The sequence below is a fragment of the Galeopterus variegatus genome, unplaced genomic scaffold, assembly GCF_000696425.1.
Source record: "Galeopterus variegatus unplaced genomic scaffold, G_variegatus-3.0.2 Scaffold43, whole genome shotgun sequence".
NCBI classification, from domain to species: domain Eukaryota; kingdom Metazoa; phylum Chordata; class Mammalia; order Dermoptera; family Cynocephalidae; genus Galeopterus; species Galeopterus variegatus.
Genome location: NW_007726154.1, coordinates 190,826 through 202,350, shown reverse-complemented (window position 1 = coordinate 202,350; position 11,525 = coordinate 190,826). Strand labels below are relative to the sequence as shown.

At 38.5% G+C, this 11,525-nt stretch overlaps 1 protein-coding gene across 1 annotated transcript in view; it reads left to right on the top strand.

Annotated features, from left to right (window-relative positions):
- The first annotated feature begins 120 nt into the window (after positions 1-120).
- The window catches only part of CALCR (calcitonin receptor), a 134,086-nt gene continuing 122,681 nt past the window's right edge, over positions 121-11,525 (top strand). Inside the window, exons 1-2 of the mRNA XM_008571574.1 lie at positions 121-153; positions 341-547. The gene's annotated coding sequence lies outside the window, so the exon portion shown is untranslated. The remainder of the gene's footprint in view (positions 154-340; positions 548-11,525) is intronic.

Genomic DNA, 11,525 nt, shown 5'->3' with positions numbered 1-11,525 from the left:
GGCCGGCTCTCATCAGTGGCGCTGCCGCCTCCTCTGCCGCCTGCCGCGGGGAGGCGGGCGGGGGCGGGGCGCGGGCGAGGATCAGGACTCTTAAGTCGGGAGAAGTTTGCGCCCAGCTTCACAGCCGGGCGAGCGGAGGAAGGCGCCGGGAAGGTGAGCCTCCCGGGCTGGGGGGGGCTAGAAAGCCAGCCTGGGGAAAGAGCAGGTGCCTCGTAACCGTGATAAACCTGGGGCTGGGCTCAAACCATCACCTCGGGCAGAATTCAAGTGGCAGGACCTCGGAGGGGGACAGGAGAGGTAGGGCTCCAGACTAACGCAGTTTGCTCTCACGTCAAACTAGGAAAGCCAGCCCCGCAGACGCCGGGGCTCGCGGACCTTCCTGGCTCGGAGGGGTGCGCACGTCCGCACCGCACCCCGAGGCTGACATCTCCTGCCCGCCCTGGAGATGGGCGCTCAAGCTTGAGCTCCCGAGACTTTGCAGCCACCACCTGCAAACGCCCTTCGCCTCTCCGGAGCTGTGCCCAGCCTCCCAGACAGAGAATTCCAGGTAAGGAGGGTCTGGGAGTGAGGGGACTTAAAGCTTTGGGGTGTACCGGGATGGTTAACGGTGGAGGTGCGAGGGGCACCTGGCTTTTGGATTGCAAAACTGCAGTTTGGTTGTGGTGTTTGAGGTTCTCACGTAGGGTCAGATTGGACTCAGTCGTTTCACTTTACCTTTGATTAAAGAAAAAATAAGTGTCCTGGGCAGGGGCTACATTTTATGGTTTCGTCCTGAGGAGTCCTCTGATTTCTTATGACTTTTACTGTGTTGTTAATATCCATTTTCCCTCAAAAGTTCTATTCTCCAACTTATTGGGTGTGAAAATTACAGGGCTTAGAGTTGTGGGTTTTTTCCAAAAGGTGTTTATTAACTAACAAGCAGATGATATCGGCATCTATGTAAGTTGTCATGGTTGTTCTGGATATTGGAAATGAGTACAGTAGTGAATGGAGTTGCTTGTTAAGTCATGTTTTACAGAGAATTATTTTTCAACAATCATTTATGCATAGCAGTCATTCTTCACACCTATTAGGAAAAATATGTAGTGTGCATAGTTTCCAAAAGGGTACTCTTTTTCATGATGCTCTTTCCAAGCCTGGATGACAGACATCAAGAAAAGCTCTAACAAATTAATGCCTTTGCCAAAACATTTATTTTCCTTGAGGTCCAAGGCAATCCATTCAACGTCAAAAATCGGCAATACAATTAGATTTTAAGCTATCATACCAGCTTTATTTAGCAAATCTACCTAAGAAAAGTTCTATCTAACCTAATATTATGTGGTATATGCTGGACTAGAAAGCGTGGTTCCATTTGCCGATCTTCAGGAGACCCTGACCATTTCCTGGCTGTGGTTAACTTGAACTAAATCATCTATTCAAGACTATTTGTTGAAATTATTGAGTGATTGAGAGTGAAATATTCAAAATAAAACAAAGTTTGACCATGCAGTTTCTGAAGCTAATTTTTAAACAGCAGAGTGTTCAGGTTTGCCTGTATTTTAAATGGTAGTAAAAAGCAAATATTTTATACATTCGGGCTAGTTGGCTTACCGTTAAGGATAAAGTGAGAATTCTTTTAGTATTGTGGGACCTATAAAGTATAATTTGGAACAGCATGTTGCTAGCCTACTATGTGTTCAGTAGCTAAAGAATTCAGCTTTAAAGAGTTGGGATTGCTGGTTTTAAACACTAGCATTATGAGAGGAACTGAGATAATTAGATTTGCAAAACCTTTACAATTTAAGTCAGTATTCTCAGTGGGTACTCATTTCTACTCAATATTTTAACATAGCTCAAAACATCCGTCAGCCAGGATTTGTTTTGGTTCAATGCCTCTAACCTACAGTTAATTTTAGAAACTACAGTATGGTAACAAAAATAATATTTGGTTATATTGTAATATATTTTAAGATTATTTATTGACCAAACCAAGTATAGTAAACATGAAATCTTTACCATAACTGATTCAAGAACACATAATAATCTTGGAGTTGTATTATTTCTTGATGCTCTAAATTAGGGGAAAAAATAGCTGATATAAATATGGCTTCTATTTCCCATTTTCTTGTGTTTTTGGAATTCCAGATAATGAATGATGCTGGATAGATAAAGATAGAATTTGCTTTAACCAGTTGAAGAAAGAGAGATAAATATTAGTGTAGTTGTGCTATGGCAACTCTGTTCTTGGTGTACCTCTCTGAATCTTTCAATGTTAACATGAAAGAAAATGTTGTCTACTGTTGGTTTTTATTAGAGTAGAAATTAGTGAAATGGGAATAGGATACTGGTGATGTTTTCAATGATAACCTAAACCAGTGTTCTCACCTCAGGCTGCAAATTAGAATCAATGGGAGAATCTTCAAAAAAATATGGATGCCCAACCCTACCCCAAACCATTTAAATCAGAATATCTGAGGAAGGGGTTTGCATTTTGATATACGTCTTCAAATGATTGTAAATGCAACCAGGATTGAGAACCACTGACTGAGATGGTTTCCGTCAGATTTGTTAATGTTGGAGGGTCTTGGTGAAAATAAATGCTGTTTGTGGTATGGCCGGTCTAATCTTTTTTTTCTATGTGTGTGTGTATATATATATATATAACTTGGTTTCCCAATTAGAAAAAAAGAGATTTTGTTCTTTGACATTAGATATTTAAACTATACCATCTTCCAGGAAAAAAAAAAAAAATTCCCAGAAAACAAGGTTTTGAGTTTGAAGCTTATAAGGCCATTTAGAAAATGCTTTAGTAAATGAACTCTAGCTTTAAGAGATGTTGAAACTAATTATTTATAAAACACAGAATTACAGAATTTGATCTTTTGCTAAAGCCTGTGTGATATATAATGTGTAAATATGTACCCTTTGAAAGGGGAGAAGAAGGAAAAATAGTATCATTCTCCTTGGCACACCAACTATCATATCCCGGGTGCCCATCTTCACCAAAAAAAATTACTTTAAAAAACAATAGCCTTGTGAGGTACAAGCTATTATTCTGATTTTACATATGAGAAAAGTGAGGACCCATTAGGTTTGTGAACTTGCTCAAAGCCACAAACCAAGTAAATTAAAAATGTATTTATACCCAGATGTTCAATGATGTAATAAAATATATATTTATATACATATTTGTGTTTTTGAAAATTGAAAGGTGGCATTCATTTAAAAGCAGTAAAGGTTAAGAGCACAGATTCTGGCACGGCTCTGCTTGGGATTGACTCCGGGCTCCATCACTTTCTGGCTGTGTGATTTGGGCAAGTAATATAACCTCTTCATGCCTCACTTTCCTTTATAAGATGAGGGGTTTTGTAAATTGAGGGTTAAATATTCAACATCTCTTATTTTAAATATTTGTAAACCATTTGGGTAGATGCCTGGTGCATAGTAGGTTCTATGTAAGTTGTAATTTTTTAACGAAATTATTCAAAAAACCAATTTGATTGTTTATTGTATGCTAAGCATTGTACTAAGCCTGAAAATATCTAAACAAATAAGTCATATCCTTGTCCTCAAAGATTTTGTGTCTAGTAGAGAATGACCAATACATAAGTAATCATTCCACTCTGGAATGGGATTTTCTTCCATTTTAATTATTAACTAAAAGAGCCATTTTGCATGTGCTTTTCAATGTTAACATGATCTTCTATAGTACCATACAATGAGTGTTATAAAAGAAAGTGATAATATTTTGTGTTGTCACAATGGTATTAACTTGTTTTTAATTCTATTATCAAAACATTAAAAAATCATATTAACATCTGTTTTTGAGTTTACTTTATGAGTTTAGAAAACCAGTAATATGGAGAGGTTTCAGGTTTTTAAAATTTTATTTTAAAAGTGAATCACGGAATGGAACATTGGGGAAGAATCAGTAGAAAATGTCATTGGAATTGGTTTTTCAAAAACAGTGTTACCTAATTGGAATGTAGTGTTGTTTTTGTTTTTAAAGGAAAATAATTTTTAGGGAACGAAGAATGGATCAAGGTATACAGGTAAATGTCCCTAATTCGGGGCTGGCTCGGCAAGATATGCCTCATCGGAGCCGGCTGTGCTTCTTAGACTATGCCCTCGGCTCTGTTCAGCTGCCCATTACCTCCAGGGTACCGGTGGATACCTGAGGTATAAGATTCTGTCTTTATTCAGATGAAAGTCTCTCTCTATTAAAATTTGCAAATGAATTGGTGTGCTTTGTACTAGAATAGCACAGATACTCTAAATCTAAAGAATTATTTCTCAAAGAAATAAAGTACCTGGTTCAGGGAAATATCTCTTTCTGTAATCAATATTTAACCATTCCAATTCACTAAAATTTCTGTTTGCATGTGTATGTCTTTCTTCCTTCTTATCAAGTCTCAAGGCTACTTCCAATTTTTCCCATGGATCCTACATTTTTTTTCCTCACGGTATCACTGCTACCACCTCTAGTGTAAGCTTTTATTACCATTAACCAAGTACATATGTTTTCAATATTCAGTCATATTCAGTCTCTATGTGCTGCATTCAGCATTACACAACACAGTCAGATTTGTTTCCTAAGCTCCAATTTGTCCCTTTCTATTATTCAATTATTATTGCTAATAGTAATTATTCAGTGGTTACCCAGGGACTCCAAGACTTAGAACCCCTCTTCGGCCTGATTTGTAAGACATTTTGTGATATAATCCCATTCTATCTTTCCCATCCAAATCAGGTAGAAAACCTCAACAGCTCCCTAATTCCAGTTCTAAAGCCACAGTTACACCAGAAAAATTGCCTCCAGATTTGGAGTCCATCCTTCACTTTCAACCCTGTGCCTCTGCCTGTCAATCTCAGTTTATATTTTTCAATTTTGCCTCAAAATTGGTGTGTGTGTGTGTGTGTGCATGCGTGTGTGCGTGTGCGTGTGTGCATGTGTGTGCGTGTGCATGCGTGCGTGTGTGTGTGTGTGCAAAGCCATTGCGGAGCTGCTTTTCTTGGTTTTCATTTTTCCTTGCAGCCGTAGTGTCAGTCCCTGCCCTTTATTTGTCTAGGGGTTCAGAATTGAGCATTTCAACTCTTACCTTCCACCATCCTTCAAAATGTATTAATCATTCCCCCGTAACACATCTAACAAATCTCCATCTTGATAGCTTTACTCATATTTTAAAACTCAATAAATATTTACTATATAACTATTATGTTCTAGTCAGGGAATATTTTGACACAGTTCCTGGCTTCATGGGAACTGAAAGAGACAGACAAACTAACAGTTACACAATGGTGTGTTCTGTATGCCAACAGAGCGTTCTGGAAGCAGGAAGGGACAGCACCTAACTGGGCATCAGGGAAGTTTTCTAGGGAGGTGACCTTAATGGGGACATGATTCAGCATTGAAATGACAAGACAAAATGAGCCAGATAAAGAGGGAAAGAGATGAAGTGTGTTACAGGATGGACACAAAGTCCTGGAGGCTTGAAACAGCATGGTTGTCTGGGGGATTTGGGGAATTTTGGTATTTTGGTTGCCCTGAGGAGGTCTACAGGGTAGGTCACACATGCCTGGGGTGCTGAGAGTTTGCATTTTATCGTAAGACAGTGGGGGACCTTGAAGGAGTGAAGGAACGTAGGGGAATAAGGGACTAAATAATCAAATTTGCCATTCTGGCAAAATAGGAGAAATGTTAGATTGAATGGAGTTTGGATACAAATTAACTGGAAGCCGGGAGCCTTATTGCAGTAACAGAGGGGGGAAACAATTAGAGCTACCTTCTTGGAGGTAGAAAAGAAAAGGAAACAATGGGGAGATTACTTTAAAGGTAGCTTTTATAGGATTTGGTGAATGATAGAAATTGGAGAGGGGGTTTGAAGAGAGGAGAAGTGGTGGACTAACAGGCACAAAACTATGCTGTCTACAGTAAGTGATTCATTGTGCAGTATGTGCATATACGGAAACAACACACTGTACAAGCAACCACAAATATGTACAAATGAATGTTAAAATAAAATAATAAATACATAAAAATTATAAAAGAAATGAAAGGAAGAAATTGGAGGTGGAATGAATGACAAAAATGGTCGATTGTAGGATGAATTCCTGGTTTCTTTCCCAGATAATAAGAGAAATGTGATGTCGTTTACCAAGAAATCCAAACAAGGAATATTTGGCAAGGGAAGATAAAGAGTTGAATTTCGAAAAAAAAAATGGTAGATTTGGCTTATCCGTGTGGTGAGGTCCAGTAGAAATAGATACAGAAATTCACGCCCCAGAGATACTAGAGATAAAGATTTGGTACTAGAGATAAAGATTTTGGAGACATAAGTGTATCCACTTCAGCTGATGGTATAGAAATGGAATATATCACCTACGGAGAAGTAAAAAAAAAAAGAAAAGAGAGAGAGAGAAAGAAAAAAAGAAGAACAAGGAAAAAAAATCAAAGACAGAAAATTAAATAGAAAAGAAAAACATCAAAGTCAGAACCCTGGGTAATACCAACTTAAGGGAGAAATGGAAAACAAGCCTGCAAAAAAGACAGAGATGAAAGGCTAGATGAAAGGAAGAAACACAAGAGCAAGTTATTTTATGGAAAACAGGGAGGAGAAGGTGAGCACCCATGCAGGGTGGAGCGAGGAGACGGAGCGATTTCAGGAGTGAGTTGAGAAGTAAACGGGAAGTGAGGGATGGAGTCACGGGCTGGACACGGCAATTTCAGTCAGCCTGAGATGCATCCCGTACATTATCTCCCCTTTTTGAAATCCTTACAATCTCCTAAAGTTTAACTTACATGCTGCTTCTTTCTTTTAGCCTTTCCAAGACAGCCGGTGACCCCTCAAAACAAGATGTGATATTACATCCTGATATCTTTTCCTTAGAGTTTCCGGAGGTCCCATGTGTGTGAGTCTGTGTATGTGTGTGTATAAGTATATATATATGTATGTATGCATATATTATATATGTTTATTCTTCCCTTTTGTCTGTCATTCATTGGAATTAACTTTTAAAATCTCTTTATTATAATAGTGTATTGAGGAAAAAATGCGTTTATAAACCCCTGCCCTCAAAGATAACAATCTAGAAATCCCAATATTTAGCATATACCAATATTTCCCAGAATGTTTGTGTATTCAAAAGTTGCACAGATACAATTTTCAGGCCAAATATAGCAATTTTTGAATCATAAATTATACCATTTCATACTTGTCTTACGGTGCTTTAGTCTCCCTGTTTTGTTGTGGATATCTTAATTTTTCTTATTTCCCTAATAGATTACAAAGGATGGTATCATCCGTTTATTCTCTCTTCCCATAACACGCAGATCATCTCTTTTAGCAAAATGAGTTACAGTTTACCTAAAAGTGGCCATAAATATGGTGCTTTTTTTTAAAAAAAAATGGTTTTCCACACTGAGGTTTAAATTTTTCTTTTTTTAAGGTATCAACTAACTGTTTCCCCAGAGCTTTCCGCTATTTTTCTCTAGTACTTCCTCCAAATCAATAATACATTTATACTTTGAACCTTCTTACAGCCATTCTCCTATTCCGGGCTTGAGTCAAAATTGATCTAAGGAGCCAACCCTGTTTTCTTCAGTGAGCATTTGAAACCTAGCTCACATATTCAGAACATAACATTCAGTTTAAGCATGCAGAACTGTTTTCCAATGTCCCTTTAGCCCTTCTTAATAACAAAATACATACCGCTACTTCTCTTCTGCCTCTTGCACTGGGCCGAAGCTGCTGAGGTGGTTTTTACACCTTTGTTGGCAGGAAAAAAACAAAAACAAAAACAAAAAAAGGACTTTCTCATTTTCCCAATGCAGACTAAAGCACTGGAAGCAATTAATACTAAATTAATACTAAATACAATCTTCACAAGTTAATACCTCTCAATCTTTAGGAATATAACTAAAAATAATAACAAAAACAGCCACAATTCATTGAGCCCCTACTGTGTGCTGGATACAATGATACTCAGTTCTCATGACAAGCTTAGGGAGTATTATGAAGCCCATTCTGTAGGCAGGGATACAGGCTCAGAAGACTCACAGGACTCGATAAGGTTCACAGATCTCTGAAGCAGCAAAGTTGGAATTCAGACCTAAGTCTGCCTGATACCAAAAGATTATGCTTACTCTGCTACTGTAGCCAAATAACATTTTGATGATGACTTAGAGATCTTTTTTATTATAATTGGAATAGTAATTGACTTGGATAGTCAGAGCCAATAAGTAGCAGATGGAATTAAGAGCCCCACATACAGCCGTACAACCCTGATTGCACCTGATCTGGTCTGATCTTGGAAGCTAAGCAGAATTGGGCTTGGTTAGTACTTGGATGGGAGAATTAGGAGCCCCTCCTCATGGCCATTTCATTCAGTCTTTCTAAAGGCTTTAAACTCAACTTTCCAACCCAACTAAACCACGCTGCAGGAGCTGTGACACTATCTATAATCAAATTCCAGTCTTATGGAATAGCCTGGAATAGTCCAGGCTCATGCTCTATATTATGTGGGCATTCCTGGTAGCTACATACATAAGCAGGACATTCCTACAAAGCAAAAAAAAAGTAAAATGTGATGTAGTCCTTTCGGGATTTTAGGTTTTTATTATCTGGCCCAAATCTATGTCTATTAAATAGACATCAAATTAATTTGTTAATTGTAAATGGATTTGAATTTGGTATCAGCCAAAGATGAAAACTAGATTCATCCTTTTCTGGAGCCCAAAAGTAACAATACTTTTCAAAGGACTGTAACAGGGAAAAGATATCTCTTTGATAATAATAATTTTTGAAGAAAAGCTTTGCTGTTTGAAGCGATTTCCTCTCTAGCAGGGTGTTCACAAAGTCGACTCAGGCAACAAGGGGAAAAGAGTAGGCAAATTGTACTGCTGCCAAATTTAAATTTTAAATAAACTTGACTCATACGTTAATTAACCCAACTTTCAGCTTAATTATTTATTTCTAACCTTAAGTCTGACAGAATTCTTGCAAGTATAAGGATGTATTGCAGGAAACGTTAGTGTTTGCGGACATTGGAATGGGATCTCTTTAGCCCAAGATGCAAAGAAGTTCATGGCACAGAGCACACAATAATGCAAATTGCTTTAGCACCTTCTTCCCTGGGCCTACTACAGGACTAAAAGGTCAAGATAATATTAGGACACTTTTTCATTCCCCACATCACATAGACAGCAAAGACAGCATCAAGGCAAAACCCCAGCAAAGTGGCAATGGTCATGTTGCTCAACGGCTAATTCAGAAAAAATAAGAATTTACTGGGTTGCTTCTTTTCGTATTCAAAATGAAAATAATTTTATTGCATCCCGTAAGGAAAATATATATTCTTGCAAATTAGATGTATTATCTTAGTGAATAGAAGGTCAACGAGAAACTTGCCATTTCTTCTTAGACACTAAAATATCAACATCTGGGCATATTTGAAGAGTAGCAACATGGAGTCAACACATCAAAACCGGAAGTTATAGTCTCAGCTGCAGCCTAATTTGTTAAAGAGGCATTTGTAGCATTTGAGGTGATGCCATACATTTTCTTGGTAACTAATATTTTGCCCTTATTATTGGTTAGGAGTCCAATACTTTTATTAAACAAGAGACCAAAGCAGGGATTTCCTCGCCTGAACATGATAATTCTGTCCTGAGAATTCCTGCCTTCTAATTCCATGTCCAGTGCTTTCCCTGAACAGCCTGCAAAGGTTCAGGGAGCCATAGCATTTGCAGAAAAATATGTGCATCAATGAACTTATAGATGACCTTAAAGAGAGTTAAACGCAAGAGTAAGAGTGGCCTTGGACTACATTGCATAAGAGGCAGAGCCTGTCTGTGGTGTACCCTCCCTTCTCCTAGTTTTTCCGATACCTACCACTCATATAAGTATTCCCATTTATTCTAGAATACTTGCCTTCCTAAGGAAAAGCCTCATTGCTTGAGTCTTTCCACAATCTTCCCCCTCAATCCCAATTTCCCCTTCCCCCCAAATCAATTGCCTTTCTTTTACCCATTTCTGCAAACCCTGCTTTCTGCAAATACTATCTTAGTGGAATAACCCTGACTCCCTTCAGGGAAAAAAAAAATTGCATTATCAATGATAATGATGTATTTTTTTGGTCAGATTAATTTGGGTCATTATTTCCAGATTTGAAGCTTTAAACTACACTTAAGCATACTGAAAGCTTCATATGAACTGCCTCCAAGGTAGCCAGACCACTGTCATCTGTCGCCCAGACCACTCCAACAACCTTCCACTGGGCCCACCATCAGCACTTGCGACCCTCCCTGCACATTCTCGACTCAGCACCCAAAGTACCCTCCGAAAGTGTAAATCAGATCATGCCTCTTGTCTGCTCACAACCATTTAGTAGCTTCCAGCCACAGCCACACCTGGACCCATCCTCATATGCTCTTCGTCATGGCTGAAAGTTCCTCTGTGATGGGGCTGTCACAACGTATTGCTCCAATGTCAGCTCCCCCCACCTCTCACTCCAGCTGTGCTGATCCTCGCCCATTCACTGGAACACACCCTGTTCATTCCTTCTTCCTCTAGCCCTTTACACTTGCCATTTCCTCCACTCACATGCTCTGTCACTCATTTTCACATCTAGCTGCCTCTCTCCAGGTCTTAAATGTCTCTGCCTCAAAAATATCTGCCCCAATCAATCACACTTTCCAAAGTACATGTTGCCCTGTTAAGCTCTATCTCAGACCTTTGTTTATTTCTTTCATAATATTTAATACACTCTGTAAACATTTTATAAATTGTGCCAGTTTCTTTCATTGTCTTCCACCTCCATTCTAAGTTAAATTCTACGAGGTCATCTTCTTCACGTTTTTAATCTGCACCACTCCATTACATATCTACTTAACAAATGAAGGAATACATCAGTTTAATCTTGTCCTACCCAGCATTTCCCAATTTATGTGACCAAAAGACCCTTTTCTGGTACACCAACTCTTACTATGCTGCTGAAAATCTTTGGGAAATTTGACTTTTCTGAAATAAAGTTAAAATAATGACAGGAATAACAGGAATTTTTAAGTACCGATGCAGGTGTGGCTTGTGGCAGGTTGGCTGTTTTAATAATTTTCCCCCTTAGATGTGGCTGTTCATGGTGGGATTGACTGTCTGGCGTCACATTCATGAATCTAAAAGGTTCTAACACCTGCTAAGGTAAAATCGTACCCAAGTTTGTAAGAGCAAATTTTAGTCTATGTTACCTTTGGAGGACATGTTTTTTAATCTAATCACTTTTATAATTAGTACAACTATCTCCTGTGCTGTGGCCTCTGTTGCACCTGCAGTTTTTACCAACCTCAGTACTCATCTAGGTGCCCTGTTGCTTACACATAAATGTAGACATTCTAAGTGAAAAACTAAAGAACTTTTCACAAATTATTTGGTTCAAATGGAATATTTTAAATAAGTTTTTTTTTTTTTTTTTTTTTTTTTTTTTTTTTTTTTTTTTTTTCCGTGTCCGGCAACGGGTCCCAACCCCCAGTGTTGCCCCCGCCCCGGCCC